The 7,347-nt window shown below is 32.0% G+C and overlaps 1 protein-coding gene across 2 annotated transcripts in view; it reads right to left on the bottom strand.

The window, feature by feature from the left end:
• Positions 1-2,256, bottom strand: part of LOC145261282 (FRAS1-related extracellular matrix protein 1-like) — a 277,369-nt gene extending 275,113 nt beyond the window's left edge. The window contains exon 1 of one of the 2 annotated variants that reach the window (XM_080119769.1): positions 732-2,256. The gene's annotated coding sequence lies outside the window, so the exon portion shown is untranslated. The remainder of the gene's footprint in view (positions 1-731) is intronic. The other variant, XM_080119768.1, reaches the window with a different exon arrangement.
• Positions 2,257-7,347: the final 5,091 nt, after the last annotated feature.

Here is a 7,347-nt window from a genome sequence, read left to right as displayed (position 1 = left end):
AAAAGCGTCTGATGTGACGTTTGTTTGTATTGAATATCGCGGTTTGGTTAATACTATTATTCGTGTAAATAATAATAGAAAATAAAGCTTAGCGCATCCATCTTTTCGTATATACATATGCATCAGTATATACATATGCATCAGTATATATATATATATATATATATATATATATATATATATATAATGATGCATATGTATATATGAACAGATGGATGCGTATCAAGAAAATTTTAAAAGTTCAGATGATTTTTTATGCAGGAACTTATCATGATATAAGCTGTATACTTGAGGGTGAGGCATAACATAATAAAATTTAAGACAAATTAAAATAAATATAAGAGTATATGAGTTTATTTCTTTTCTCTTATTCTGATGAGAAGCACTAGACTTTAAAATGCAATGGCATAAAGAGCCTCCATAACCCCTCTTTATCTATGATGTTTAGTACTTACTGAATTGATCAATAAACTCATCATAAATTGTCCTATTTTATATATATATATATGTGTGTATGTGTGTGTGTGCGTGTATGAGGACCTGCGTGTATGTGTGTGTGCGCGTGTGTTAGTGTGTGTGTGTGTGTGTATCTGTAAACGGGCTTGTGTTTGCATACATTTTATAGCGTGTTGTTTTTTGTTTTGTTGTTTTGTTAATTGAGGCAAATATATTCATGAAACCAATAAAAGCAGCAAAGTTAAAATAAGAAATAAAATAAACGTGGATATTACCGTGTGTGCGTTTTATGTACCTGTCCGTAATTGCATGGCGATCTTCACTATTTCATCGTAAATGTTTCTCTTCTTACCGAAGCTCTCTCCGTTTTCCCAGGATAAAACAAACATTTATTATTAGAACACGCACGAAAAGTAATTCTTTTTCCGATTTCAGGAATTTATACTCCAGGAGGATGAAGATTCGTTTTCATAACAATGTATGTATATAAGTATACACATGTATTTCTTTCTTTTTCCCTTTTCTTTGTGAAACACTTTTTTCAAATCGTTTTTTTTTAACGTTTTTATTTTTACTTTATTTTTATCTGTTACTTTTTGCGTTAACTTTTTTCTTTGCTTGCTGTTATTGTGGTTGTTTTTTTTGTATTAAATCTAGAAAAACATAACATGGTAGTTTTTAAATTCTTGAAATTAAAAATGAATTAAATATCGTTTCGTTTATCTTTTTCAGTAAACATATATGCATATTTATTAAACGTTAAATGTATTTTATTTGTTTGTGTGTTTGTTTTATTTTTAAGGTGTTTGTTTTTCACTTTTTATATAAGAAAATGTATTTATTTTTCTTTTCTTTCATTTTTAATTTAGTATAAATTTGGTTTTTATTTACACATTTTTCTTTCTTTTTGGTTTTTGTTTTTCTTTTCCTTTCGGGGCTTTTAAAATAGCCCTTAATTCAAGAGGTACGGCTTTATTGCGCGACTTGTCGGGTTACTGCGCGCTGAATCTTTCTTTAAAGATTCGCTCTTGCTCTCCTTTTCTTTCTCTTTTTCGGGAGAAAGGGATGAGAGCAAGTTATAACCACACAGCAGTTACCAAAATAACGTTGTCGATATAGATTTTGATATATCCACCAGACAAAATAAATTAAATTAAATAAAAAAAAATATTTTTTTCCCGTAGGTATATATCCAAAAGCGTGTGACGATAGAAAAAAAACATAACCCAATAAAAAAGGAGCACAGCAAGAATATATAATATGATTTTTTTTCTTATTTTGCACCCCTTAAAAATGAGCCCTTTTTTTTGTTCGTCTCTTTTGTGTTTAAAGTTTTAAGTCCTTAATGTTCTTTCCGTGTTTGCATATAGGCGGTTTTAAGTAGCGCTCGTAAAGCCGATTACCGGCATCTCCGTATTATCGTACTTGCTTTTTCGCTCGGTCTCCCGCAAAACGCAAGAGAAACACTGACAGTAGTAATAATAATAGTAGTAGTAGTGCACGTAGTATCAGTAGTAATAATCCTTAAGCAGCAGTAGCACTACGACTATAAATCCAGACAGTTGTAATAGTAGTCGGAATAGTCAATAACGCGAAAGAAGTCCCTCCTCGCGTTTAAACCCTAAAAAGCGGGCCGTTGATTAAGCATTCTAATTGTACGTCCGAACGCCTTTTCTCTATATACTTTTATCTTCTTCAGTTTATATGTTTACATGATATAATTAACTACTTGTAAGGACTATCTTTTAAGCATCCGACGAAGTAAAGATAATGGATCCATTTATGTTCTAACTCACTCGGTGTTGACAGGGATTTTTTTTTTTCACTTTCATGTTTCTGTCTTTTCTTTTTCTTTCTTTTGTTTTTTATAGAAAAAAAATGTACATTGTGTGAACCCGTTATTATAAAATTATTATTGCTTTATTTGTATGGTTTCTAATACTATCTTAGTCCCTATATATCCACAACGGTTTGACGGACGCAATCTCCGATCTTCTTCAGGTGTACATTTTCGAACTCAGGCACCTTCTTCTCGAACTTGGAAATCTTCGAGTTGAACTTTCTATTGGAACTGATGACTTCTTATGTCGAACTCACGAATCTAGACTAAACTTTGAACTCTTTATTTAATTCACCGTGTTCTCGTTCCGTATCAGCCGTGACCGCCAGAACTATTAAGTTATGTTATTCTTAACTGTTATCACCTATAGTGAAGATTGAACCTTCAACATCCAAAAGATTCACTGACGTGTGATTGTTAATCAATGAATTTAACCACTGCGTTGCGAGTTCAAGTTAAAAAAATATGTACCCAGAGAACGTGGTAATTTACATCGGCCAGATTAACGATCATGTTCTATTAAAAAAATCCGAAATATACTATTTTTAAATTGAATTTTTAAAAGTAAATTTCATTATTGCAGTATCGTCTGGTCCTTACATTTTTAAATGAACCCCATTATTATAAAACACTGTCTAATTTTCTTTTTAAAGTAATATATTTTCACCCACATGTATAAAATTATTTAATATAAAACACTTCTGTTTTCAATCTTCTAATATATGAGAATCTGCCAATAATTTTCAAGCCAGTTTAACCCACTGTTTTGGACGTTTAAATGCTGACATATTTCTTTGAAATTTGAAAGCAATTCATTTTCTTTCAACTGTTAACAAAATATTAAAACGACTGACTTATTTACGAAGAAACAGAAATGCATTCTGATGGATTTAATTTAAGAATCATTTTTTTGATTGGATTTTTAAAAGTTCGTTTTATTACTTAACGGTATTGTACTTTTATTTCAATAAATAAATTAGTGATAGCAAATAAAAATAAATGAATAAATAAGTAAATAAAAATAAATAAATAAGTAATAATAATAATAATAATAATAATAATAATATATTAATTTTAATAAAACACAAAGGAACACAAAGGAACATCACATGGGACCATGAAAACTGAAACGGTATTGCAAGGTACTTCCATGCGCCTCTGCGTTCCGATCACTCCACTTTTTGTTTGTTTGCGTGTGTGTATGTCACCATAAGCTGACACTATACCAAATAAGTGACGAGGATCAAAGCAAATGGAAAGACCAAGAAGAGATAGCACTAGTCAGACCTCCGCTGGATGAGTGTAAAGAGGACTGGGGCCTTGGGGAGGCTTATTGCCATCTAAATTTCAGTGAAAACCAATGATCAACGTCGAGAAAACAATGGTAAGCATAACGCAAATGCTTTTGTAAAGGCTATCGAAAAAGGTAGAAAAGACGGGAAATTCGAGGAGATTTGTCACGCAGAGTCCAGAGAACTTCACAAGTAGTTCCTAAAGAGAAATGACGGTCTGTGTGATTTTTTAGGTAGTAAATAATAATCATAAAGCAGATGCGATTAAAAGCGCATAAATACACAAAGTGGTCGCACAATATATACTACACATACTTTATCAAAACTTTTACTTTGCTATATTGCTTAAATTTGTTACCTTATTGTAAGGTAATTGTCTGTATTTTTGAGATGAGGTGTTTTCATTGATTGAGATTGTCAGACTGACTTCCTCATCTTCGTTGTTATTGTCACAACGTTTCGGCCGTTTTGCCCTCCGGCCTTCGTCAGGTGTTTTGTATCGCACTGGGGAACTGTTTGTTAGGAGTCTCGAACCCAACCCTTTATTATTATTATTACGGGGGTACCGTGTTCGGACTCCAGCTAGGCTTTGGGACATAGATAAAATAAATAAAAAGTAAATAGAAAAATAAAATAAAAATGATTGACAGGTGAAAAGCTCATCTTTTACAGACAAACATGTAATTTAAGTTAGCATCAACTTATCCTCGATTATCTTTAAAGTATTGCGGTGCGGATTATCTAAATAGCTGTTATGGTTGGGGTTCATTTTCATGGATTAAAGTCAGAAAAATAACAATTTGTTATCTAGATTTCTGCAACTGACTCAGGGTGGTTGGCACACGTTTCTCTCCATCAGATCAGGTTTTTATGCTAAGTTAGTTTGTGACAAAGTCGATCACATTTTTTGTCCTATGACAAAATTGATTACATTTTTTGTGGCATTATCAGTTGATTTTTGTCAATACATATCATACTAAATATGTTTTTTTTTTTTTGCCAACAACATATATTAATTACCTGATAAAACACGTCGATTACTATAAACTGAATGATGGGCATTGGTAAAGGTAAGTACACGTAAATTGCGTGTCGCCACACCATTGTTTAAACTTAAGGGATTGACCTTCCGTTTCGTCGAACTTCTTGAAAGCTCAGCGACAATCTCTTTATAGTCTAACAGTAGTCAGCCATCATGACTACGTCATAGTAACTCTGGTACCTGGTCTCTATAACTTTCAGGTCCTAATGGAATCTCTCTCTTGCTCGTCACTCATTGAACCCACGTTCTGAGAAAACTGGCCCATGTGTAGAAATAGGGAGTGCACTTTGACACACATGTTTCTGTCCACGTTTCTGAAAGCAGTTAACATGTTGGCGACAAGTTCTGCGTAGTTTCTAGCCTTATTGTTGCTAAGAAAGCTATTCACTACCAAAACAAATTACTTCCATGCTTCCAGTTCAACTTCGTTCATTGAGTTTTCGAACTCTAGATCTCTGATGAGATGCCGGCTTTGAGGACCGTTAAAGATGCTAACTTTAAACTCCCCCATAGATAATCTTGGAAAAAGCCTGACAAAAGTAAGTGAAGCAGTAACAATCCGTTTCCAAAGACGTAGTGAACTGCTTAATTAGCCGAGCTTGATGCATAGCGGTAGGAAGAGTATTTCATTTTTGTCCAGCAGAGGGTTATTGATAACGTTTTTTTTCTTTGCAAATCACTAATCTCTCCCGTACATGCCAATCATTCTTAGTGTATTCTGAACATCAATTTTTGGAAGATTTCGAGGTTTATGACTTGAAACTAATCCCTTTTAGACATAAAACCCCCAAATCGGATCTGAATACTTCTTATCATTAAAATATTCATTCCCAATCAAAACATGGCATTTTTATCTCACAAACTTGTTCTAAAATGCTCCACACATGCGTATATATGAATAAAACCGTAAAAACATGTGATTATCGTTCAAAAAAACCTTATCTGATTGAGCAAATTCCAGGTGAATTTTATGATTCAGCGCCTCAGTTTCGTCCTAACAAAACGCAAACAACAAAAATGTTGTTGTTAACCAGTGTTATGTATGGAATAAAATGGTGTATAATTATATTAATATTCATGCATTCATCTATAATGAATCGACCCTGCACCGTATTATGAAAGGAAATAAAATTTAGATTAAAAATAAAATAAAATACAACAGTGCGTAAATTACGTATAGACGTGAAGCAAACTCAGATACAGGAATTGCCCATACATGATATTAATATAAGAGTCAGAAAAGAGAACAAAACAAATTAAAATGTAAAAAATATTTCATAATTACTTAAATAATATTAGAGAAAATAACTCATATTGTAACCTGCATACATTTATTTCCCTTGTAGTATTTGTTGTCTGCATCAGCGCAGTCTTTTAAACCAGAATATTTATAATAACAAGCTTAATCAGAAAATATTTTGATATTTCAAAAATAAAATAAAATAAAATGAATAAATAAATAAACATGTCAGAAGGAAAGAAAATATATAATGCTGCTAGCTAAAATCAAATATCGAAATTTCAGATGCAACGATCATTAGTTTTAAGTTATGAAATTCGAAAATATAATTTTTGCACACATGCACTCTTATATCATTTTTATTTTAATTTTCTCATCATTTTGTTTTTACTCCGTATGCTAGACATTCGCCTACTATTTTAGTCAATAATACCAAGACATCTTTTTAAGATTCTAACCGTTCCTTTGAGTGAAATTGTTTGTATTTCTCTTGCACTTGATTCACCGGCTATATTCTCTAGGTAGTTTTTTAAATTCTTTCTCATGAATCCGGTTGCTCCTATACTTACGGGGATAATAATCTCCTTAAGATTACAGTTTCTCTTCATTCCGTACATAAGACCTTAGCATTTTGTTATGAAAGGGATCTATGTATATTAAATTATTTTGTCGAATTTTATAAGTTACATAGACACATACGCATATGTGTGTGCATACACGTGTGTGTGTATGCGCTGGCAGTTATTTTTTTCGGAACGTTTCGAGTTCAAATTATGTTAAGGCATGCATGCACCTGTGCACATTGCGTCTTGTTCTTGCACTCTGAAGGGAAGAAGAATGAAAGAAGACTATTTTCTTATTTAGCCGTTTCTATTTTCACAAAAAAGCAACAACCATCTCCCACAACAGGAGAAGATTCGTTCATACAATCTGCCAGTTTATTTATGAAAATCGCATTTCAAATAGAAGAGTAATAGTACAAATAAAATGCTATTTCAACTTCAGTAGTTAGCGATATAGAACGATGAAATGTTATTAGGTTGGTGCAAAAAATAATGTCGTTTTTATATATAAAGTTGAAGGTGAAAAAACGACATTATTTTTACACCAACATAATATATCAAATGCATACGTAACAAACACACATGATACTTCAAATTTACACGTATTTACGAAATTACTATGTAAATCATAAGCGTGAAAAGTCACTCGACCTATGCAACTACTTGTAGATATGTTTGTACAGGGTGTCCAAAAAGCTACTGAAGGATTTTGAACATAAACAGATTCTTTATTTTTGATGATATCTTTCTGTAATTTTAACACAATCTGAATTATTAGAAAGATTTAAAAAAAAATGCAAAATTCAAATGATCTTTATTTCTGGAAAATAATGTCTTTTAAATGTTGCCCATTTTCAGCTTCGAATGTATGTGCTCTCTCTTAAACATTATTCATGACAAATTGCAGAATCTTT

This window comes from Euprymna scolopes, chromosome 37 (assembly GCF_053919585.1).
Source record: "Euprymna scolopes isolate OS-2025 chromosome 37, ASM5391958v1, whole genome shotgun sequence".
NCBI classification, from domain to species: domain Eukaryota; kingdom Metazoa; phylum Mollusca; class Cephalopoda; order Sepiida; family Sepiolidae; genus Euprymna; species Euprymna scolopes.
The sequence above is the reverse complement of the archived record's forward strand: the minus strand, read 5'-3'. Positions and strand labels throughout refer to the sequence as shown.